Below are 26,874 nucleotides of genomic sequence, written 5' to 3'. Positions count from 1 at the left end.
CTCACCTCACCTGGCTGCGGCTCAGGGAAAGGAGGCACCACTCTATAGAAAAACAAGAAATAAACAGGGCCACACTTATTAGGACGCCCTGCTTATTCCATGCTACCCCGACAGATCCAGTTTTAGAATAACAGGGGATAAAACCTTTATAACAGGATAGGGTCCTATGTATCGAGGCAGAGGATTTCTGGGTCCCTCTAATCTCAAGATCTTCGTAGATAACCATACTTTATCGCCAATTTTATAGTCAGGAGCAGAGCGACGATGCTTATATGCTTGTTGTTTCATAGCATCTTTTGCTCTCTGTTATTATTTATTTATTATTATTTTATTTAAAACATTTATATAGCGCAGCTATCACCTTACAGGTATCCTGGCGCTGAAGATAACTCCTAAAATAGATGCACGGGGAGATGACAGTAGGATAGTGAACAGTTAACATCTAGGAAACAGCTAAGTTTTGACCCGTTTCCTAAAAGGGAGAAGTTCACTTGTTTGACGGACATCCAAAGGCAAGCTGTTCCAAAGTTTAGCTGCTGCAACCTTGAAAGATCTTCCTCCTGTCCTGACCTTTTTAAATCTTGGTACTTTGACAAGACAGGCCGTAGTAGATCGGAGGGCTCTGGTTGGAATGTACCAGTCAAACATAGATTGCAGGGGGCCGGGCCCGACTCCATGTAAAGCTTTAAAAACAAGACAGAGAGATTTAAAAGCAATATGCTGTTTCATAGGGAGCCAGTGAAGCTCGGCCATTGCCGCAGTGGCCGAAGATCTCCTAGGCCAACCCAGGGCCAGTTTGGCAGCGGCTGTTTGATCTCTTTGGAGTCTGTCTAGCAGCACGGACGGGGCCTCGAGCAACAGCGCATTGCAATAGTCAAGGCGACTAAGAATGGTACACCTGACTATTAAGGCCCGGGCCTGTGAGGGAAGGAGTGGCAAGATCTTGCGAAGAGAACGAATAAGGGCCGAGCAGGTGGACACTGTTTTCGCAACCTGGGCTTCCATGCTGAGTTTGTTGTCCATCATAACACCCAGATTGCGAACCGTGGTGACCGGCTGTGGCTTTTCTGAGGTTTCAGGGGGCCAAAACTCCGCCGGGAACGGGCGGGCAATCCGACTTCCGGCACAGAACAAAACCTCGGTTTTGGAGGCGTTGAACTGTAAGGAATTATTGTGTAGCCAGCCAGCCGTGTCTCGCAGACAGACATGAAACGATTCCAAAGGAATCGATTCCTCACCCTCCCAAGAGAGGATGAGCTGAGTGTCGTCGGCGTAATTACTTACTTTTAGCCTGTGGGATTTTATTAACGTGATCAGTGGTTTTAGGTAGACGTTAAATAAAATCGGGCTGATGGGCGAGCCTTGAGGCACCCCATGGATCACCGGGGAGAAGGCCGATTGAAACGGGGGGAGGGACACAGCGTGCTTCCTATCCCGCAGGAAGGAGTGAAACCAATGCAGGGCAGTGCCACCCACCCGGCCTCTCTTAGTCTCTCCAATAGAATCACGTGATTGACGGTATCGAATGCGGCAGACAGGTCCAGCAGGATCAAGGCTACTGCCTGGCCCCTGTCTGCACGCATGCGAAGGTCCTCCATGGCAGTAAGTAGAGCTGTTTCGGTGCCATGGGCTGGACGAAAGCCGAATTGTATTTCGTCCAGGAAATGATTCTGCTCCAGATGTTTGGAGAGACACGAGCTCACCCAGCGCTCGGCAATTTTTGCCGGGAATGGTAGCAGGGAGATGGGTCGATAATTCTGTAGACACTCAGGGTTCAGAGAGGGTTTCTTCAACAGTGGCCTAATGAGAGCCTGCTTCCAGGGAGCAGGAACTAAGCCACTACGCAGGGATTGATTGCAGATCATGCAAAGAGTGGGAAAGAGTTCCTCTTCGGATGTCTTCCAGTTTTTAGGGGGAATGGGGTCGAGAGGAGAGCCCGAGGAAATCCCTTGAGCCAGTTTATCGAATTCCGCCTCAGTAATGGAGGGAAACTCCCACAAGCAGTCCATAGGCTGGCACCCTGGGCTCACCACTCCATAATCAATGATGACGACCTCAGGGCTGGTTGGGCCGACCAGTGTGGGGGAAGTGTTCAGGTTTCGAATGATAGTCTCAATTTTTTCTTTGAAAAACAGCGCAAGATTGTCGCAAAGGGGTTGTGTGGGAGGGATTGACTTTTTAGCGCAGTTAGGGTGAGAGAGGCTGTTCAGAATCTGGAAAATACTTTTGGAACTGTTGGCGGCTGTACAAATTGTAGAACAAAAGTAAGCAGATTTGGATTTCATAATCTCAGTTTTGTATTCCAAGAGTTTGGTTTTCCAGAGTTGCTTTGTAACTCCTGTGTGGCCTTTTTCCATATTGCTAGGAGGGTTTCATGATGTGTCTTGACAGCAGGGATCTCTCTTAATTGGGAGGGCAGGGGCCAGGGCAAGAGCCTAGGATGGTGTGCATGGAAGAAATAAAAGGGAGAGATACCTGGGGAAGAATGTGTGGTAATGTTATAGGCAAATTCTGCAAGAGGGAGAGCCTGTACCCAATCACTTGTGACGGTGGTCAATAAACAACGTAAGTATTGTTCAAGAGTCTGATTTGTTCTTTCAATCTGGCCATCTGTTTGAGCATGATATGCTGTAGACAATCTATGGTCAATGCCAAGGGCCGCACATGTCCCTTGCCAGAATCTAGACATAAATTGTATTTCTCTGTCTGATAAATTAATGGAGGGAAGACCATGTAATCAGACTATTTGTTCAATTAATACGTGTGCTAGTTCTTTAAAAGAAGTGATATTTTTGAAGGGAATAAAATGAGCCATCTTAGTGAGCATATCCACTACCACATATATGGTATTGAATCCCTGTGATCTTGGGAGATCAGTTAAAAAATCCATACTGATGGAGTGCCAGGGTATCGAAGGAATTCAAGTGTTTTTTAACAATTCAGTAGGGGCAACGTGAGAGGTTTATTGTCTAGCACAAACAGGGCACAACTTTACATATGTTAATGTGTCTTTGGCATCCCCTTTCACCAGAGCCATCTTTGACAGGTTTGTAGGGTTTTTTCTCCCCCGGGTGCCCAGCTAGTGAACCATAGTGGTGCCACTAAATTATCTGTAGTTGTAGATCTATAGTAGGTACCCACAGTTTCTTGTCATGATAGTATAATCCATTAGTAATGGTACTTAATGGATCTGTTAACCCTTCAGAAGGAGGTACGGCCAAGTACGAGTCTACTAAGTGGTCTAAATAGGAGGAGGGCTCCTTACCTCCAGTCCAATAATCTTGTGACAAGGTATGATGGGTGGACATGTATCAGAGTGTATTTTGTTCTCTTGCCCTATTCTAGATAAGGCGTCTGCTTTACCGTGTTGTGGGCCAGGACGGTACGTGATCACGAAATCATATTCACTAAAGAATAAGACCCACCTCATTTGCCTAGGTGTAAGGGCTCTAGCTGATCTAAAAAACTTCTGATTCCTATGGTCAGAGTAGATAGTGATAGTGTGCGGTGTGCCCAATAGATAATGCCTCCATTCCTGAAAAGCAAGTTTGATCGCTAACAATTTGGGTCCTCCGATTGTATAGTTTTGCTCAGCAGGGAGAAGCGTCTTGGAGAAATAGGCAACTGGATGTAAACACCCAGTCTTTTGATCTACTTGAGACAAGACCCCTCCCAACGCGTATTGGGACGCATCAGCTTCCACATAATAAGGCTGTGTGTTATCTGCATGTTTTATAATGGGGGCTGTAGCGAACTGTTCTTTCAATTTGACAATGGCTTCTTCCTCTGCGGGAGACTATGCAGGAGCAGAGTTTTCTATTGAAAGTTTATTGAGATTTAAACTCCAGTTTTTGTTTATATGTCATAATTAAAATTACTGATAATTAATTATTAATTACTAATTTTGTTAAAGTTCCTGATTAACCAACATTACTAATGAAAGAATTACACGTGGGAATGCATTTATGTTGCTTTATTAATACGTGAACTAAATTGTGGAGCAAATTAATTAAATAAGTGTCGCAAAAGTGCTATTTGTTTTGTGTTTGCGCTTTCAAAATAACGTGCTTTAATGCTTTTATATGTTGCAGACGGCTAGATAATTACATACACCTAAGGGTATTAGTGGGAATTAACACTGTATAATCATTACGATGTGGTAACGTTGTTTTGTGTTTCTTTTAATTAAGATGGTCCGTTTTGGCCTAATCCAAGATGGCCGATATTTACAGCCTGCACTTGAGTGATTGAAAATACGACGAGAGGCCTCGCTGAACATGGTTAGAAACCACCTGACTTCGGCCTCTGACTGTATTAAAAGTTTCCGTGAGGACAGCAGCTCCAGGCTCGCTGCCAATTGCCCTTGGAGAAGAATAAAGCCACAATGAAGTCTGATAAACTTGCGGTGGCTTCACTATGATTCCAAGGAAGACCCCCGAGGAGTTGTAGGGAACATTCCTGATAAGCTAGGTGAAGGGACAAGTAGACAGCAAGAAGATTGCGTGTCGGAGACCCGAGGAGAGACAGAAATAGCGAAATCTCAATTGGTGGGAAAAACTGTGGAGCAAAAGAGAATTGTTGAAGAACAAGAGGCAAATGAAACAGAATCAGATGAAAGTGAGAATGAGAAATCAGAGGGTCGAGTTCTGAGAAAGAGAACTTGGATCGGAGAAAGAAATAATAAAGAAGTGAGACCAAAAAGGGTTGTAAGAGGAGATCTTTGGCCTAACAGGATTAAGAGACTGAGGTATAGACTGACACGAGCAAATTCATCGAAAGCTGAACAGGTGAACGAGGTGTCTAGTCAGAATCAAGCAAAGGGTGATAAACAAAAGGTCTCAAAAGAACCAGAGGAGATCAAGAGAATCAGAAAACCTAACCAGAAGTATAGGTCACCGGAATGGACGTACGTGGCGCTGTCTGAAGGTGAAGAGGCAGAAAGTCAAGGAAATCCAGAGGGGACCGTACGAGAAGTGGTTGAGGAGGAGAAAACTGTTGGAATCCTGAAAGTTATCTTGACTGACATTGGAGAAGAGTCGGATGCTCAGGATGTTGAAGATCTGATACAGTTTGATGTTGCTGAAGAAGAAGTGAAAAGTGATGAAAATCCGAATTGAGTGAACAAAAGGAGTCACTTGGAGAAGAGTGGAAAGAAGAAAATCTGAGATTAGCTGTTTGAAATAATCTAGAGTTCTAAAATTTAGTAGTGGAGTAGTAGAGGCTAAGTCAAAAGACACTGCCAAAGTAGTAAAATGGCTAACACAGAGAATAATCAAAGTAGATGTGCCTTCTTGAAAAGATGGTGTAGAATGTGCTGCTGCTGTACAGGATTATTAATGCTGTTATGGGGTGTACTAGCTTTACTAGTTACATTTAGAGTTACAATAGATACTTTTGGAATACATACTGAGAATATGACTAACATAGAGAAGAGTTCACAGAAAGTAGTTCCAACTAGAATTAGTAACGTTTACATACATAAAGATAGGTCAATTAATGATTTTTCTAGCAATGTTTTTTCAAAATTGTTGTACGAATACGTAAAGACAATGGAAGTTAGGGATTGTTACGTTTGTATGCAATTACCTGCATCCGTTTCAGAGGGTGTTACTTATCACCATCTTCCAGCTACGTATGGGATTTCATGTAGTGTGTTAAGTAGTGTTTTTTATTTGTTAGAGAAAATAGATTATGAGATGTCTAACAAAGATAATATTTTTGGGCAATTGCCTATTAATAGAAAGCTGAATCCAGCTAAAGAAGCTAACATTTTTGGTGAGATTTTTATTGAGACAGAAGAATTAACATTAGATTACATTTTTAGAAACAATTTAACTTGCAGTTTGAAGGAAGAAGAAAAGGCTTTCCTAGACATGGTAGAGAAAAGGAGAGTGAGCATGCATGAAAAGGCAGGGAAATATAAAGTGAGTGAGACAATATGGGATATTACGATGAGAAAGGAGTTGAGGAATGGGGCCAGTCCAACTTTGGCTTTAGATGCACCACAGAAGGGTAAATTATGCATTACCAGAAGGAAATCCCAATATGATAGGTATTTTGTTGGGTCTAGTGAGTGTCATGATACATACTTTATTGCAACAGGATGGGGTTTCAAGGGAGGAGAAGATCCAGTTTTCCCGGGAGTGTATTATATTTGTGGGAATAAGGCTTATTACAGGTTGCCTGACTATTGGTATGGCACGTGTTATGTTGGCCTGGTCTTTCCAAAGATTTTCCATATAGATAAGATAGAAGATGTAGAACACATTAATCTACTAACACGTTTTAAGAGAGAAACTTGGTCAGAAATTGTAGGTGATATTTTTGGAGCTTTAATTCCAGCAGTGGGAATTTCTTTAAATGCATATGGAATTCGGAAACTGTCAACAGCGGTGGATCGCTTATCGACAAGTACCGCTGGAGGGTTTCTTTTGGTAAATACGGAGATGATTGCTGTACGTGCCATGTCTATGCAAAATCGACTCGCCCTTGATATTCTATTGGCCAAAGAGGGTGGAGTTTGTGGAATGCTGAAAGTTCAACATTGTTGCACTTACATTCCTGACGAAAGCAAAGACCTAAAGGTCTATAGTAAAAATATTACTTATTTGCATGAAGAATTAGTACCACTGGAAGCTGAGAGTATCTGGATTAAAATGGCTAATAAGCTACTTGCTGTTAAGAGTTTTATTGCTAAGATAGGTAGTACCGTTATTGGTAAAATATTATTTCCTTTGACATGTGTAATTGTTGCTTTATTGATGCTTAGATTAGGGTGTTTGTGTTGTAAAAACAGGGGAGGGAAAAAGAGAATAATTAGAGGAAATATTGCAAAGAAACAAAAGAGGTCAAGGAGAGACCCACAAGAGATAGAATTAGAGGAATTGAGGGAGAGTGTTTACTTGGAGTCGAAAAGGGATGATGAAAGAGAGACTGGTGTGTAACATGTTTATGTTGTTTGTAAACGAAAAGACATTTGAATTTCTCCTAAGAAATGGGACTAAATTTTTTTTTGGGTTGATTTTTGTGGTGATAATATATCACCAAAGGGGGGATTGCTGGAGCAGAGTTTTCTATTGAAAATTTATTGAGATTTAAACTCCAGTTTTTGTTTATATGTCATAATTAAAATTACTGATAATTAATTATTAATTACTAATTTTGTTAAAGTTCCTGATTAACCAACATTACTAATGAAAGAATTACACGTGGGAATGCATTTATGTTGCTTTATTAATACGCGAACTAAATTGTTGAGCAAATTAATTAAATAAGTGTCGCAAAAATGCTATTTGTTTTGTGTTTGCGCTTTCAAAATAACGTGCTTTAATGCTTTTATATGTTGCAGACCGCTAGATAATTACATACACCTAAGGGTATTAGTGGGAATTAACACTGTATAATCATTACGATGTGGTAACGTTGTTTTGTGTTTCTTTTAATTAAGATGGTCCGTTTTGGCCTAATCCAAGATGGCCGATATTTACAGCCTGCACTTGAGTGATTGAAAATACGACGAGAGGCCTCGCTGAACATGGTTAGAAACCACCTGACTTCGGCCTCTGACTGTATTAAAAGTTTCCGCGAGGACAGCAGCTCCAGGCTCGCTGCCAATTGCCCTTGGAGAAGAATAAAGCCACAATGAACTCTGATAAACTTGCGGTGGCTTCACTATGATTCCAAGGAAGAGCATTCATGGATGTATCATTTTTTAGTTTGAGCTTCCTTCTTCCGTGTTTTTATTTTTGTGATTTTTGTGAGCGGAGGTTTTCTAAATGTTGCGAGTCAACATCCTTTCCTGCTCGCTCTGCTCAGCGGCTCAACGGACGTTTAGAGTTTGTTTGTTACTTTTATTCTGTTAGCTTCACTATAAATATTGTTAGACTAGAGAGGGTCTAAGGCCACTTCTTCCCGAACCTATGCTCGAGAGGATCAACGCTGATTGAGAGGACGGCGACTCGGGAGACTTTTACTGAGAGACCTGTCCAGACCCATTTTAGCTAGAATAGGTAACTATGAGAATAATGATTTCGCTATTGATTGATTTCCTTTGAACTAATTTAGATAAAAGATAACCTTTGTTTGAATTTCAGTGTCGGGTGGTTATTTCTTTGTCTTTTATTGAGTTCTGAATGTATTTCCTATGTTTTAAATCATGACTCAAGACATATCTTTAAGGTCGCATTGACCTCACCTTAGATGCAGATTGGTTTAGGTTTTCTCTTGTATCTTCAGTGTGGATAGAGTAATAGTTATGAATGTTAGTGTGATGGGCCCTAGCGTATGATGAGTGTATGTGCGTGTGACTGTGGATTTACTCTGTCCGTGGAAGTAGGGAGAATTTATATGCTCCGATCTGCAGCAACTATTCAAACTTAATTCTCTTACGGAGTAGATGAGTGATAGGTGTAATTATCTCTGAAAAATGATTTATGAACTTTCTTTAAAATTTAGCGAATCCTATAAAAGATTGCACTTCCTTTACGGAACCAGGACTAGGCCATTGCACCAGGGCTTCTTCTTTCTTAGGATCCATGTGGATGCCTTTGGGAGAGATTACAAAACCTAGAAAGGCAACTTTGGTGGTTTGAAAAGTGCTCTTATCCAGTTTGGCAAACAACTGATTTTCTTGCCGTTTCTTCAGTATCTTTTTAACATGAACTACATATTCTTGTTCTGACTGATAAAGAATTCATATATCGTCGATATAAACGATAACAAAGAGGTCAAGGTATTCTCTTAAGATCTCATTAACAAAAAATTGGAAAGCAGCGGGGGCATTACAAAGGCCGAATGGCATCACACAGTATTCATATATAAACTAAATTTGGTCCGGGAAGCTGTTTTCCATTCGTCCCCTTCTTCTATCTGTATCAAATGATATGCCCCTCTTAGATCTAACTTTGTAAAAATCTTGGCCCCGCATATTAGGTCAAACAAGACCGAAATGAGAGGGAGGGGGTATTTGTTCTTCATAGTCACACGATTCAGCGTGCAATATTTTAGACAAGCACGCAATCCTCCTTCCCGTTTGGGTATGAAGAAAATGAGAGAGGATACACGAGAAGTGGAGTGTCTTATGAATCCGTTTTCTAACATTTCAGTTATATATGTCTGTAGGTATTCTGTCTCAGGATCTGTTAAAGCATATATCCTACTCATTGGGAGTTCAGCCCCTGGTACCAAATCAATTCAGCAGTCATAACTCCAATGGGGTGGCAGGGCAGTAGCTTTGACTTCATCAAAGGCCTCCTTAAATTCTTCATAAATAGGTAGTACGCCTAGTTGTTCATCAGAGGTATCAAGAGCACAACATAATCTGTTTTTCCAGTCACTAGCTTCCTTGTAGCAGTGTAACATACAGTGCAGTGATTTCAGAGTAACTTTTCTGGAAGTCCAGTCTATATGGGGTTTGTGGATTTGCAGCCAGGGAACACTAAGGATGGCCCTGAAGCTAGGCGTATCAATCAAATCAAATTGAAGGGATTCCGAATGATCAGTACCACATACCATGGTTATGTCAGGGGTGTGAAATATAATTGAGCCTGAGGACAACTCGGTTCAGTCCACTGCTCTCACTGGTTCAGGATGAGATTTAGGTAAAAAAGGAATTCCCAACTCATGGGCCAATTTGATGTCTGAAAATTTCCCTGTGGCCCCTGAATCCAACAGAATAGATAAGGTCTTTCACCTTTGTGAATAGAAACCTAAGGTAACTGACAAGGTGAAGGAGCAGATTTACGAGGCACTTGCGACGCATTTGCGCCGCTGCCGAGTCACTTCTGTGATGCAGCGGCCACGTGAAGCAAGCGCCATGCTGCGACAGATTTACAACGTGACTCATCTAAGGAGATGCGTCACGCCGTAAACCCCTACGCCACATTATACCAACGTCAGGTATAATGTGGTTGTACCGTCGCAATGTGGGCAGTCTGTCGCAGGAAAGCCTCAGAAAAGTGCCTCAGTCACTTTTCCGACACCGCTGCGTCAAAACCTTGCGCCTGTTTGAAGCAGGCGCAAGGCGAGACGCTGCATGTTGAAGATAGGCTGGGTTGGAACAGTGCTGGAGTTGCGTCGCACCCGCGACACGACTCTAGCACTGCGCCAACCTTACGCCGGCAGATATGACACGCATCTGCCTACCCGTGCACCGCGGTGTGCCGCATTGTAAATGTGGCAAATCCATGGTGGAGCTCGGGTAGTTTTGCGTGTCGCAAGTTTTCTGGTGCATCCCTGCAGATTTGCAGAGATGCGCCAGACCTTGTAAATCTGCCCCAAAATGTTTAGACATGGTAGATACTGTGTTAACAAGATATTGGGAGACCTGAGGAATTAAACAACTTGAAGAACCGGTCTCAAGTGTCTTCAAGTTAGTCAGTTTTCCCACCGTGACCTACAGTAGTAGGTACCTGCTACTGATTTAGGAGGAGTATGAGGTTTTACAGGACAATCCCGTGCATATTGTCTGCTTTTCTCACAATATAAACATAAATTGAGCTTTCTTCTTTTCTCTTTCTCATCACAGACAGGGGTCCTCTCATACCTCCAATCTGCATAGGTTCACAGCTATCTTTGGTGTCTTTATTTTCTTTTTTGTCACTTCTTCCTACCAGGAATCTAGAAAGTGCATTGCTTGATTTCTCTCCTCTTCTTTCACTCAATGTATGGTCTAGCTTTACCACTAGATCGATAAAGGCAGAGCACTCCTCTGGGGGGTCTACTATCTGAGATAGGAGATCTTTCAATTCGTCACAAAGCCCTCGGTAAAACAAAGAGGTCCTTTTCTCCTCTGGCCAATGTGTTTCAGTGACTAATCTGTTAAAACAGGTAATGTAAGTGAGTAAATCCTTGGATCCCTGTTTAAGACTTAAAAACTCATTGTCGCTAGCCTGCAAGAATGTATGTATTGCAAAAAGACTACACATTTTCTCCTAAAAAAGGGTAAAGTCATATAACAATGGGTCATTGTTTTCCACTAATGGCACCGCCAAATTGACTGCATTGCCTATTAAATAAGATTTAACTAAGTCAACCTTAGCGGCGTTATCAGGAAATGAGGCGGCTTTACATAGAAACTGTAAAAAACATTGATTCATGAATGTGCTGAAATTCGCACTGTCTCCGTAAAATCTTTCCGGGATGGCTAGAGAAACTGGACTAGGTGAATGGACTTTGGGGTAAACAGGGGCACGGTTTCCGTCTCCTCTGGGCATGGAACTAGCAGCAGTGGGAGGGACCATAGAATGTGCAGGCTGAATATAGCTTTTCTTGTTCCTATGAATGGGCCCTGTTGCTCTAGTGTCTGAAGAGGCTTGAGTCTTAATCTGAACCAACTCAGCATGAGACATTGGTTTTTGGTCCTTAACCTTCCTACTTCTGACTGTAAATCTACAAATGCGGCAGCAAGCTCCTCTAATGAGGGGCTTTATAGTGCAGCCTGCAAGGTGACATTCATGAGAGAACACGCCCCCTCGGTATTCCTCTTCTCTCAGGTGGAATATCTTTTGTGGGCTTGGCTTTCTGTAACGCACAATATCCCACTAACCTGAATCAGTTTAGCTTCCACTGGAATGAAGAGAATTTCCCCACACTCCCAGAAAACAGCTCCCCAATGAGACACTAACAAATGTGAATCAAGGGCACTGTCAAAGGGGAGATAAGGGGAAGAGTAACAACCACCGACCATTCCACACTTCCCCCTGTAGGTAAAGCAGGTCACTCCAGGAGACGTGGCAGGAACTGAGGCAAACTGAAAGGGATCATCAACAACAATGGAGCCAAGGGGGTCACAAGGCAGGTCGCCCCCCACTCATAACCTTATCAAAAACAGGACCTGCCTAGAACAAGAGTATTTTAGTTTTTATAAGCACAGTGAGCAACTCCTACGCTGAAACCTTGGTACGTGCACAACCTGTTGCATTTTGAACCGTCTCCGCGGCACTATTTGCTAATCGTTAGAGGGGGTCTAGTGTCACTGGCTCTAAAAGTTCCTAAATATTTAGGTGTGTTTGGAAAATGGTGTTCCCTAATAATCTATTTCCCCAATGGTAAGTGTAGGAAAGAAAAGAAGAAGGAAGGAAGAAAAAACTCAAATCCGCCAGGAACGTCAGATGTGGTGCCTGTCGCAATGCCTCAAAGTAAGGAGTGCAAAAAAGTGAGGAGGCCGGCAGTGCCTCACGGAAGTAACCCCAACGAGGCTGTGCAGACTGGTACTCGCCTGCTACCTCACGTTCTCATCATAGGCGACTGCCGTCCGAAATGAAGATGAGAAATAAAACAAGAATTATTGTGTCTATTCTAATAACTAGTGTAAGGTGGAACTAATAATCTAAACTGTGTCTATGTTCCAAAAAATAAAGTGAGTGTCGACCCTGGGACAAGGGAGACTGAGTCTGATCAGGACCCACGTGACTCCCGGTTAAAACCGGACAATACCACACTCGCTATTTGAAACTTTTATTCTATGCTGTGTAGCTGTCCACTAAAACCAACATGTTTCGTTGCCTGTATAGATTGGCGGCAACTTCTTCAGGGCTAGGGTCGACTTGCTTCTCTGCTTTGCTAGTTCTGACCAGTTTTGTATCTGTCAGCGCCTAAGGGAAACACAAATTAAAAACACATACATTCAGTCTGGCTCCCCACTTACTCATATAGGGGATACACACATGCAAGTGAGCGATTTACAACTTTCATTGGTTTGCTTCAATGAAAACAATGCCTGCAACACTTCTGTCGTTCATATTTACCATTAGGGTTGCTCATTTACAGCATACCTCAACCCTTAGTGTAGGTGGATGTATGCTACCTCGGATGGTTCTGAGCTGCTTGCCCGCTAACCGCGGATTCATGTATCTGAAATGCACGAGGATCAAACATGATATCATTACACACTAAGAGCTAGATATTACACAGCCCTAGGTCATGCACTTATTACTCACTACGTGTGGGTTCGTTATCACATGCTCGCTGGCTGCTAGTGGTGTTTACCGACAATCTATCGAGTGCCCCATATTAATTACTTGCGTGTAATATTTTCTGCTCAACCGTGCCCTTATTGTTTGGAGGACCACGTGAGTTATTAGCGTGTGTGGCCCTACGCACTTCACTCCCTCGTTGCACTTATAATCATATTGACATGCCTTCCTGGTTGTGATATCAGCATGTAGCTAATTTGCATCGTAACGGGGATATCACGCTGTAAGTCCTTCAATGGCATCTCTCCACCCTCTGCGGTCGTGGCGTCTGAATGTACCACTACACTTCTAGGAGTAAAGGCGTGCCCAGCCCCATGTTCGGTCTATTCCCTACAGCTTAGCAATGGTCTCACATCGTCGGTCTAGCGCTCCGGGTGCTTTCCAACCTCCATCAAAGGCTCAAGGACCGCGTCCTGTTTAAATGCATCGCGCGCATTGACTGCGCGCATGCGTGGACGTGTATTGAGGGCAATGGCGGCCATGTTGTGTAAACCGCGATTCCTACCCCCAATGAATATTAGAAATGTGATATCGAGAACCCCTTCAGCACACGCATAACTGAATACCGTTGGGGATTACTGAGACCTGCTATAAGATCGAGGCTCAACATGGTATTTATTTATTTACACATCGGACATCATGATGTGACATGCCCATGTTTACCGGTGTTGCCCAGAACTATTGTCTAGCCCCTAAGAGGTGATGGGTCAATTATTCCAATGGTGTGTAGGAACTACCCCGCCTGCCCCAACTGCCATTCTGGTATGTGTATGTGACCATATACTGCACTGAGACTTCCTGATAGTTGTCATGTTGAATGATGTTGTTATCAAACATAAATTATTGATTCACTACCTTGTTCCACTCAATGAAATCGTTTAGGCCATCTTGGTCTGCTCTCTCCTGATAAATCCAACGCGCCTCCTTAGTAGTTAGTCTGGCCTCCATGTTGTAAATGTCACCCACGACCCGCTCCAATACTACCCAGCGTAATTCGCAAGGGCTGTGTCTGGCCGTCACAAAGTGTTGGACCAACTTAGTGGTTAGTTTCCCCACACGGATAGTGCTCAGATGTTCTTGTACTCTGACCTTCACTTTGCGTGTGGTGAGGCCAATATAGTGGAGGCCACATGGACACGTAAGTCTGTATATCACGTTATTCGTATTGCAATTGCTGAAAGCATTCAAATACCAAATTTTGCCACCTACCAATGTGACACTCTTTTTTGGAGTAGTTAATTCGCACACAGTGCAGCCGCCACATTGGTAATGTCCTGGCGGGATCCCTGTGGTCTTGTTCTCACACTTAGGTCGTGAGTGCACAAGGTGATCGCGTAAACTGGTAGAATGCTTAAAAGCAAAGCGAGGTTGGGGCATGGTCATGGTCGAGGTGTGAAGTATTGGCCAGTGTTTCCTAATCACTTGTCTGATTTGAGTTGACAGGGGGCCGAAGGTGGTGACAACGGGGATACAGTCTCCTGTGGTCTTCGATGTTTTCTCCAAGAGGGCAGCTCGAGGGGTATTAAGGGCTCGTTTTTTAGCCTGCTTAATAACCTTGATAGGGTATGCTCGTGCCTCCAGTTTACTCGACAAACTGCCGGCTTGTTGTACAAAGTCCTCGGTTGATGAACAGTTCCTGCGGTATCGCAGGAACTGTCCTACAGGCAAGTTATCCCTCAGAGCCCTGGGGTGATAAGAACTGTAGTGAAGAAGGGAGTTCTTGTCAGTAGGTTTTTGATGGACATTCGTAACCAATTTCTGGTTCACTGCACTGATATCTAAATCTAGATATGTGGCTGTATCGTTACTAATAGACAAGGTAAATTTAAGGCAGTCATCTAGGCCATTGAGCCACTGGAGAAATCTATCAAGATCTCGTGCAGGCCCCGTCCATATGCAGAGCACATCGTCAATATATCTCTTCCAGAGGGCAATGTTCCTCTGGAAGGGATTGGTACAATGTAAGATAAAGTTAGTTTCGAACTGGCCCACATAAATACAAGCTAGACTGGGGGCAAATGTAGCCCCCATCGATGTACCGGACACTTGCAAATATAGTTGGTCCTTGTAGGCAAAAAAGTTTTTAGTTAAGGCCAATTCGATGCATTGTAGGACAAAGGATTGGGGGACATCGTAAAACTACTCACATTCTCCCAGGGCATGTGCTGCTGCCACCATCGTTGCTTCCTGGGGAATACTGGTGTATAATGATTCTATATCAATCGTGACCAGGAATTGATGTTGGGGATCAAACACAATGTCGTCCAGAATTTTTAAGACTGCTGTGGTGTCCTGTACATAAGATGGTTGAGTGATCACACATTCCCTCAAAAAGAAGTCTGCATATTGGGATAACGGTTCCAGAACAGATTGGATCCCCGATACTATGGGGCGTCCCGGGGGAGGCCTCTGTGCCTTGTGAATTTTCGGGACGATGTAAAACGCAGGAGTCCTGGGTTTTTCGTTAATCAAAAAGTCCGCTTACTGAACCGTAAGCCATTTCTTTGCTTTAGCCTCCGCGACCATGGTTTGAATGGTCGTCTGTAAGTTCTTAGTGGGGTCTCTCATGAGAGGCTGGTAATTGTGGCGTACGTCAAGCAGTCTGGACACCTCCAACTCGTAATCCGCAGTGTTTAGCACCACCACCGCACCCCCCTTGTCAGCAGGTTTGATGATGATGCTAGAGTTCTGCTGGAGGGAGTGTACTGCTAGCCAGTCAGCCTGTGTCATATTGCTGCGGCTATAGCCCTGCTATTGTTTTTCCAAAGTGGTGATGTCCTGCATGATTTTCTGTTCAAACACAAAGACTTCGGGGCCAATAGAATGATTAGGGGGGCAGAATTGTGATGGTCGTCGCAGACTTGTAGAGAACACAGGAGGTGCCTCAGTTTCTTTTTCATGGAAGAATTTTTTTAATTTAATCTTCCTCATCAATCCATATAGTTCACCACGCAGCTTGAAGCTGTCGTGTTTCGGAGTAGGGACATATCCCAGGCCTTTGTTTAAAACCCTGTGTTCGTCTATAGTCAAAGTATATGATGATAGGTTGACGACAATGTCATTCTCCTTCATGGTTATTGGGGTTTTCTGCCCCTGCTGCGGGTGATCCTGGGTGAGAAATTCTGCCACGATGGATTGTTGTTGTGGCGTGCTCTGCCTCTGCCCCTCCCCCTGTAGCTGGTCCCTCTCTGATCTGGGGGGCGCTGTTCTAAAGAATTCCTCAACATGACTCCCAGATCTTCATTGGGTCTATCTGTGGTGTTAAATCTAACTCTCTGGTTGAAACTGGACGTAGGAGCGGAGGTAGAGGGTTGTCCATTGCAATCATCTTCTTCACTGCTGGTATTGTCAAATGTCCAATTATTGAACGTCCGTCTGCCTTGCCGGCGCCCACCCCTGAACCCTCGTGTGTAGTGTGGAATTTCTGGGGGTTGTTGATAATAACTATCCTCTACATAAGGAAAGGCCCATTCATGGCTGAACCTCTCTAAATTCCTTTTGAGCCCCTTCATTTTTTGGTTCACCATATATATTTGATATTCCCCAACATCATTCTGGATTGTGGTCAACTGTTCTTTTATATCTTTCATGGTGGTATCCGCCTTAAGTGCGGTTTCCAGATCTCATATTTCTTTGAGCAGTTCCTCACTCAGTCTCTTTGCGGTATTAATAATTAATACCAACCAATCCCGGGTGCACTTGTTTGCTATATAGCTCCAGTCCACCCGGAATCGTTTGTCCTCCAGAAAGATTTTGGGTTCTATACGGACCAAGAGGCTAGCTGGGGCTGCCCCCGCCCGTAAATATTCTGTCATCAGGGCGCCATGGAGGGCTATTCTAACCTGACGCTTTTTAGTTGTGGATAGTTTCTCCCATTCTTCCTTAGCCGAAGCGGCACCACTGAGGGGCGCATTAGGGAGTAGTGACGGCCCTGCCAAGATGGAGGCAATATGCTCATCAGTGAATGCCAAACAAAACTGTTCCATTCTGTAAAGAAAACCCAGGTATGTTTACACAGCTTATATGCAGGATATCAAAATATTTAAAGAAGTGATGTAAAAAGTGTGTATCCCCGCTATAATGTGGGTGCCCCTCAAGGTGTGTGCCCAGTGATATTCGCTATGGGACGCCCCATAGTATCGGGGATCCAATCTGTTCTGGAACCGTTATCCCAATATGCAGACTTCTTTTTGAGGGAATGTGTGATCACTCAACCATCTTATGTACAGGACACCACAGCAGACTTAAAAATTCTGGACGACATTGTGTTTGATCCCCAAAATCAATTCCTGGTCACGATTGATATAGAATCGTTATACACCAGTATTCCCCAGGAAGCAACGCTGGTGGCAGCAGCACATGCCCTGGGAGAATGTGAGTGGTTTTACGATGTCCCCCAAACCTTTGTCCTACAATGCATCGAATTGGCCTTCACTAAAAACTTTTTTGCCTACAAGGACCAACTATATTTGCAAGTGTCCGGTACATCGATGGGGGCTACATTTGCCCCCAGTCTAGCTTGTATTTATGTGGGCCAGTTCGAAACTAACTTTATCTTACATTGTACCAATCCCTTCCAGAGGAACATTGCCCTCTGGAAGAGATATATTGACGATGTGCTCTGCATATGGACGGGGCCTGCACGAGATCTTGATAGATTTCTCCAGTGGCTCAATGGCCTAGATGACTGCCTTAAATTTACCTGGTCTATTAGTAACGTTACAGCCACATATCTAGATTTAGATATCAGTGCAGTGAACCAGAAATTGGTTACGAATGTCCATCAAAAACCTACTGACAAGAACTCCCTTGTTCACTACAGTTCTTACCACCCCAGGGCTCTGAGGGATAACTTGCCTGTAGGACAGTTCCTGCGATACCGCAGGAACTGTTCATCAACCGAGGACTTTGTACAACAAGCCGGCAGTTTGTCGAGTAAACTGGAGGCACGAGCATACCCTATCAAGGTTATTAAGCAGGCTAAAAAAGGAGCCCTTAATACCCCTCGAGCTGCCCTCTTGGAGAAAACATCGAAGACCACAGGAGACTGTATCCCCGTAGTCACCACCTTCGGCCCCCTGTCAACTCAAATCAGACAAGTGATTAGGAAACACTGGCCAATACTTCACACCTCGACCATGACCATGACCAAACCTCGCTTTGCTTTTAAGCGTTCTACCAGTTTACGCGATCGCCTTGTGCACTCACGACCTAAGTGTGAGAACAAGACCACAGGGATCCCGCCAGGACATTACCAATGTGGCGGCTGCACTGTGTGCGAATTAACTACTCCAACAAAGAGTGTCACATTGGTAGGTGGCAAAATTTGGTATTTGAATGCTTTCAGCAATTGCAATACGAATAACGTGATATACAGACTCACGTGTCCATGTGGCCTCCACTATATTGGCCTCACCACACGCAAAGTGAAGGTCAGAGTACAAGAACATCTGAGCACTATCCGTGTGGGGAAACTAACCACTAAGTTGGTCCAACAGTTTGTGACGGCCAGACACTGCCCTTGCGAATTACGCTGGGTAGTATTGGAGCGGGTCGTGGGTGACATTTACAACATGGAGGCCAGACTAACTACTAAGGAGGCGCGTTGGATTTATCAGGAGAGAGCAGACCAAGATGGCCTAAACGATTTCATTGCGTGGAACAAGGTAGTGAATCAATAATTTATGTTTGATAACAACATCATTCAACATGACAACTATCAGGAAGTCTCAGTGCAGTATATGGTCACATACACATACCAGAATGGCAGTTGGGGCAGGTAGGGTAGTTCCTACACACCATTGGAATAATTGACCCATCACCTCTTAGGGGCTAGCCAATAGTTCTGGGCAACACCGGTAAACATGGGCATGTCACATCATGATGTCCGATGTGTAAATAAATAAATACCATGTTGAGCCTCGATCTTATAGCAGGTCTCAGTAATCCCCAACGGTATTCAGTTATGCGTGTGCTGAAGGGGTTCTCGATATCACATTTCTAATATTCATTGGGGGTAGGAATCGCGGTTTACACAACATGGCCGCCATTGCCCTCAATACACGTCCACGCATGCGCGCAGTCAATGCGTGCGATGCATTTAAACAGGACGCGGTCCTTGAGCCTTTGATGGAGGTTGGAAAGCACCCGGAGCGCTAGACCGACGATGTGAGACCATTGCTAAGCTGTAGGGAATAGACCGAACATGGGGCTGGGCACGCCTTTACTCCTAGAAGTGTAGTGGTACATTCAGACGCCACGACCGCAGAGGGTGGAGAGATGCCATTGAAGGACTTACAGCGTGATATCCCCGTTACGATGCAAATTAGCTACATGCTGATATCACAACCAGGAAGGCATGTCAATATGATTATAAGTGCAACGAGGGAGTGAAGTGCGTAGGGCCACACACGCTAATAACTCACGTGGTCCTCCAAACAATAAGGGCGCGGTTGAGCAGAAAATATTACACGCAAGTAATTAATATGGGGCACTCGATAGATTGTCGGTAAACACCACTAGCAGCCAGCGAGCATGTGATAACGAACCCACATGTAGTGAGTAATAAGTGCATGACCTAGGGCTGTGTAATATCTAGCTCTTAGTGTGTAATGATATCATGTTTGATCCTCGTGCATTTCAGATACATGAATCCGCGGTTAGCGGGCAAGCAGCTCAGAACCATCCGAGGTAGCATACATCCACCTACACTAAGGGTTGAGGTATGCTGTAAATGAGCAACCCTAACGGTAAATATGAATGACAGAAGTGTTGCAGGCATTGTTTTCATTGAAGCAAACCAATGAAAGTTGTAAATCGCTCACTTGCATGTGTGTATCCCCTATATGAGTAAGTGGGGAGCCAGACTGAATGTATGTGTTTTTAATTTGTGTTTCCCTTAGGCGCTGACAGATACAAAACTGGTCAGAACTAGCAAAGCAGAGAAGCAAGTCGACCCTAGCCCTGAAGAAGTTGCCGCCAATCTATACAGGCAACGAAACATGTTGGTTTTAGTGGACAGCCACACAGCATAGAATAAAAGTTTCAAATAGCGAGTGTGGTGTTGTCCGGTTTTAACCGGGAGTCACGTGGGTCCTGATCAGACTCAGTCTCCCTTGTCCCAGGGTCGACACTCACTTTATTTTTTGGAACATAGACACAGTTTAGATTATTAGTTCCACCTTACACTAGTTATTAGAATAGACACAATAATTCTTGTTTTATTTCTTATCTTCATTTCGGACGGCAGTCGCCTATGATGAGAACGTGAGGTAGCAGGCGAGTACCAGTCTGCACATCCTCGCTGGGGTTACTTCTGTGAGGCACTGCCGGCCTCCTCACTTTTTTGCACTCCTTACTTTGAGGCATTGCGACAGGCACCACATCTGATGGTCCTGGCGGATTTGAGTTTTTTCTTCCTTCCTTCTACTTTTCTTTCCTACACTTACCATTGGGGAAATAGATTATTAGGGAACACCATTTTCCAAACACACCTAAATATTTAGGAACTTTTAGAGCCAGTGACACTAGACCCCCTCTAACGATTGGCAAATAGTGCCGCGGAGACGGTTCAAAATGCAACAGGTTGTGCAAGTACCAAGGTTCCAGAGTAGGAGTTGCTCACTGTGCTTATAAAAACTAAAATACTCTTGTTCTAGGCAGGTCCTGTTGTTTATTAGGCAAACTGAAAGGGAACCAGACTCAATTAAGGACCTTATAGCTCAAACTATCTGGGACAATTAGAATAGTTATAGTGCATGTCCTGTATAAACAGTGGCAGTTCGGGCTGGACTGTTCCCATGAGGCACAGGGCCAAGACTGATTTGCATATGGCCATGTCTGAACTGGGGTGGTGTGGTGAGCAAAATAACGATGGATTAAACCCAGATCTGTGACTGGGGGTGAGTGTTTTGCCATTGTGCAACATTCCGTCCATCATCTTGTGTGTTTTGCTGTTCACCCTATGTGGGAAGGGTATGCCCAGACGTGGGTCCCGTGCTCACTACGCCACTGGAGCGAAGGTAACCTGGCTGATGATGGCTGAAAGCCAGAAACCGGTCCTAGGATGCTTGATTCCGGTCCAGGGAAGACATGGCTTGGCAGTTCGGGCTGGACTGTTCCCATGAGGCACAGGGTCAAGACTGATTTGCATATGGCCATGTCTGAACTGGGGTGGTGTGGTGAGCAAAATAACGATGGATTAAACCCAGATCTGTGACTGGGGGTGAGTGTTTTGCCATTGTGCAACATTCCATCCATCATCTTGTGTGTTTTGCTGTTCACCCTATGTGGGAAGGGTATGCCCAGACGTGGGTCCCGTGCTCACTACGCCACTGGAGCCAAGGTAACCTGGCTGATGATGGCTGATAGCCAGAAACCGGTCCTAGGATGCTTGATTCCGGTCCAGGGAAGACATGGCTTGGCAGTTCGGGCTGGACTGTTCCCATGAGGCACAGGGTCAAGACTGATTTGCATATGGCCATGTCTGAACTGGGGTGGTGTGGTGAGCAAAATAAGGATGGATTAAACCCAGATCTGTGACTGGGGGTGAGTGTTTTGCCATTGTGCAACATTCCATCCATCATCTTGTGTGTTTTGCTGTTCACCCTATGTGGGAAGGGTATGCCCAGACGTGGGTCCCGTGCTTACTACGCCACTGGAGCCAAGGTAACCTGGCTGATGATGGCTGATAGCCAGAAACCGGTCCTAGGATGCTTGATTCTGGTCCAGGGAAGACATGGCTTGGCAGTTCGGGCTGGACTGTTCCCATGAGGCACAGGGTCAAGACTGATTTGCATATGGCCATGTCTGAACTGGGGTGGTGTGGTGAGCAAAATAACGATGGATTAAACCCAGATCTGTGACTGGGGGTGAGTGTTTTGCCATTGTGCAACATTCCGTCCATCATCTTGTGTGTTTTGCTAAACAGTGACTCCACTTACCAATTACGTATCTCCATGGGCGTTGAAGAAAAAGTCGTTGAGTTGACAGCACTCTACATCAAAGGGCTGGTAAATAATTATTTACCAAAACGTGGCATTGTTCACGATCGATGCAGCGTAATCTTGGAGTAGACTCATTACAGATGTACAAAATAAATTACTCATCAGTAGGAAGGTGCAGTCTTATGCATCCTAAGGAAAACAGGAGGTTTAGGGAAGAGCCAACACTCTAATAAACACAAATAAAGGACGAGAGAGTGTGTACATAAAGAAGAGACTTGGTTGAGGCTCCGGGGTAGTAAGGACAGTAAAAAAAAAGGGGGCGGCAGACAACCGAATGACTGAATGGAATCTGCCCAAAATAAACACATGCAACTGTAAAAAGAGCTTGCATTACAGGGATTCAGTGTCAGCAGTCTTGAAACAATGTAGCAACAGTTTGCAGGTGAGAAAACAATGTAGTCACAGTCCACGTTAGTCAAGGGGAAAACAAAGTATTCAGCTTTCTGGCATCTGGCATCTAGTAACAAAGAGACAATCGTTTACACGACAGGCGACAGGACCTCTCAGTTGCTGGAATCTCTTATTTGAAGAGAAATAATGTTGCAATATTCTCGCATCTGGCAGGAAACAAACGGGCAAAGCAAGCATCCAGAAAAAAGGGGCGTGGAACCGGTCAGGAACAGGAAGCCAAGCGCGGGCTTTTTCCGATGACGCCTGGTTTGAACCATTAAGGGAGTGAGAATACATGTAACACACGATCTCAAGGAGTATAGTAAGGGTTTCTCTCAAAAGAGAGTGTCTCTTTATACATGACATGCACAAGAGAACCTATTTTCTATTCCATATTATGGAGCAAGTGGCCTGATTCCTGACATTAAATCATTAACCTATTAGAAAAATATAAAAAAATAAATTTCACAATACAATCAGTGCAACAGTAGGGAAAGTGTTGGATAGCACAGTGGTAATAATAGCTATTGTGTAACCACAAAGTCCAGACGAAATCTGGGACGAGGGAACCAGAGGCACGGGGTGCTGGGAGTCGGCAGCCTCCAACATAAACTATGTACCACAATGAAGCCGCTCCTAGTGAGGTGTTGCTAGTGCTAGTGCAGTTTTAGTCTGTGAGTGCCGGCATCTCACAAAAAGTGAAGGACTGGTCTCACACACCACCTGGTGTCATGCTTCATCATGGACCAGTCCTCGCCCTCTAAAAACTTGGTTTGATAGAGGGCGGGCATACACCTGACGACAGGGATGCACTTCTAAACTAAGTGGGGGCCCATGGGAAAAGGTAGTGAGTTAAAAGGCCATTAAAGATGTCAGCTTAAATTTATTAGTGCTGGCATCTATATGGTAGTTTAAAAACTGGTGATCGGTGTAATGGGGATATTATTGTCCCCCCACTGCTATCAATGGGGTATGCTCAGACGTGAGTCCCTAGCTCACTTTGCCACTGGATTCAAGCAAGCCTGGCTGAAGACGGCTGAAATGCCAGAAACCGGTCCTAGGAAGCTTGTTTCCGGTCCAGGGAAGGCATGGCTTGGCAGTTCGTGCTGGACTGTTCCCATGAGGCACAGGGTCAGACTGATTTGCATATGGCTATGTCTGAACTGGGGTGGCAGAGTGGGCTAAAGAACGGTGATGGATCAAACCCAGATCTGTTGACTGGGTGTGAGTGTTTGATTGGTTCTGATGCTCCGTCCATCACCACCCCCTTTTGTACCACTTTGTTAGCCATAAGTTGGCAGGGTATGCTCAGACGTGAGTCCCTTGCTCACTTTGCCACTGGATTCAAGCAAGCCTGGCTGAAGACGGCTGAAATGCCAGAAACCGGTCCTAGGAAGCTTGTTTCCGGTCCAGGGAAGGCATGGCTTGGCAGTTCGTGCTGGACTGTTCCCATGAGGCACAGGGTCAGAATGATTTGCATATGGCCATGTCTGAACTGGGGTGGCAGAGTGGGCTAAAGAACGGCGATGGATCAAACCCAGATCTGTTGACTGGGTGTGAGTGTTTGATTGGTTCTGATGCTCCGTCCATCACCATCCCCTTTTGTACCACTTTGTTCGCCATAAGTTGGCAGGGTATGCTCAGACGTGAGTCCCTTGCTCACTTCGCCACTGGATTCAAGCAAGCCTGGCTGAAGACGGCTGAAATGCCAGAAACCGGTCCTAGGAAGCTTGTTTCCGGTCCAGGGAAGGCATGGCTTGGCAGTTCGTGCTGGACTGTTCCCATGAGGCACAGGGTCAGACTGATTTGCATATGGCCATGTCTGAACTGGGGTGGCAGAGTGGGCTAAAGAACGGTGATGGATCAAACCCAGATCTGTTGACTGGGTGTGAGTGTTTGATTGGTTCTGATGATCCGTCCATCACCACCCCCTTTTGTACCGCTTTGTTCGCCATAAGTTGGCAGGGTATGCTCAGACGTGAGTCCCTTACTCACTTTGCCACTGGATTCAAGCAAGCCTGGCTGAAGACGGCTGAAATGCCAGAAACCGGTCCTAGGAAGCTTGTTTCCGGTCCAGGGAAGGCATGGCTTGGCAGTTCGGGCTGGACTGTTCCCATGAGGCACAGGGTCAGACTGATTTGCATATGGCCATGTCTGAACTGGGGTGGCAGAGTGGGCTAAAGAACGGTGATGGATCAAACCCAGATCTGTTGACTGGGTGTGAGTGTTTGATTGGTTCTGATGCTCCGTCCATCACCACCCCCTTTTGTACCGCTTTGTTCGCCATATGTTGGCAGGGTATGCTCAGACGTGAGTCCCTTGCTCACTTTGCCACTGGATTCAAGCAAGCCTGGCTGAAGACGGCTGAAATGCCAGAAACCGGTCCTAGGAAGCTTGTTTCCGGTCCAGGGAAGGCATGGCTTGGCAGTTCGGGCTGGACTGTTCCCATGAGGCACAGGGTCAGACTGATTTGCATATGGCCATGTCTGAACTGGGGTGGCAGAGTGGGCTAAAGAACGGTGATAGATCAAACCCAGATCTGCTGACTGGGTGTGAGTGTTTGATTGGTTCTGATGCTCCGTCCATCACCACCCCCTTTTGTACCGCTTTGTTCGCCATAAGTTGGCAGGGTATACTCAGACGGGAGTCCCTTGCTCACTTTGCCACTGGATTCAAGCAAGCCTGGCTGAAGATGGCTGAAATGCCAGAAACCCGTCCTAGGAAGCTTGTTTCCGGTCCAGGGAAGGCATGGCTTGGCAGTTCGGGCTGGACTGTTCCCATGAGGCACAGGGTCAGACTGATTTGCATATGGCCATGTCTGAACTGGGGTGGCAGAGTGGGCTAAAGAACGGTGATGGATCAAACCCAGATCTGTTGACTGGGTGTGAGTGTTTGATTGGTTCTGATGCTCCGTCCATCACCCCCCCTTTTATATCAATGGGGTCAACATGTTTCTGCCAGAAGGCCCAGTTGGGTCCGCGGCATTCATCGGGACCGTGATAAACAAAAACAATGGGCTCCACTCTTACCAAGCTCTGGTGAGAGGATTCCCACTCAGTGGGGTGATGTGGATCACACTCCACCGTAATATGGCTAAATTTTTAAACCCTATAATGATGAAGATTTTGCCCCATAGGAGGGTGAGGGCAGGTTACCCCTTAAGTCAGAATGTGTGACTGGATGTTATCTTCGCCTCTGCGCCTAGATCTGTGCACCTACGCTCCTCGATGTAATAATAGCTATTCACATTTCACTGAGTGCAAAAGTAGGGTAAGTGTTGGATAGTGAACAAATTGCATTTACTATTCCAACTCCAATGAGTGCAACAGTAGGTGGAGTGTTGGATAGTGGAGGGGAAGACATTACTATTCCCACTCCAAAGAGTGCAACAGTAGGGAAATTGTTGGATAGAGGAGGGTTAAAAATGACTATTCCCACTCCACTGAGTACAATCGTAGGATAAGTGTTGGACAGCGGGGAGGTAAAAATGACTATTCCCACTCCAGTTAGTGCAACATTAGAGAAAGTGTTGGATAGCAAAGAAACAAAAATTACTATTCACATTCAAACAGATAAAAACCCAAAATATATTAAACATTTTAAGAAATTATAAAAATAGATAAATAATATTTAAAAAATAAAAAATAAAATAAATTAAACATAAAAACACATATTATAATAATAATTAATATAACAAAAACCTACAAATATTATATAACATGAAATAATAAATACATTTATTAAATATTATTCTTTTAAACTCCAAAATATTTACAAACAAAAAAAGTATTAAAACATAAATGTATTTATTTTATTTCCTACCCTATAACACCACACCAATAACAAAACACTTCAACATTTTTTATTACATGTATTTCCATAATTAACATCAATAATATTCAATTAAAAATATTATTCATAAAACAACTAATAAAAATCATCATATTAATTGACTACACACACTTTAACACTATAATATCCAAAATACACACCTAAATTCAACTTTAAAATTATAAACAGAATTAAAATCTATTTTTCAATTAAAACCTATTACTATTACCAACTAATAATGAAATATTTAAAATGTATTTCATACCCACCCTTTACTCCTTTAAAAGTAAAAATAACACACACAAAAATAAACAATTACCCAAAGTAATTATCAAATAATTTACATTAATTAACATCTATATATTAATTAATTAAGCACAAGTTACTTTTCATCCTTTACTCCTAGAAAGACCACAACACACACCTAAAATTAATTATACAAATACCATAATTATTTACCAATTAAATATTTAAAATTAATTAACAACCAATTATTTATTCATAAATGAAAAATAAATGACTTCACACCCTTTACACCTATAAACACCACAACGCACACCTAAAATTATTTACTTAATTGCCCTAATGAATTATCAATTAATTAATTAAAATTAATTACCAACAAATTATTAATTGGTAAATAAAAAATAAATGACTTGCCACCTTTTACATAA

This window comes from Triturus cristatus, chromosome 10 (assembly GCF_964204655.1).
Source record: "Triturus cristatus chromosome 10, aTriCri1.1, whole genome shotgun sequence".
In the NCBI taxonomy this organism is placed as follows: Eukaryota; Metazoa; Chordata; class Amphibia; order Caudata; family Salamandridae; genus Triturus; species Triturus cristatus.
This window is presented reverse-complemented; position numbering follows the sequence as displayed.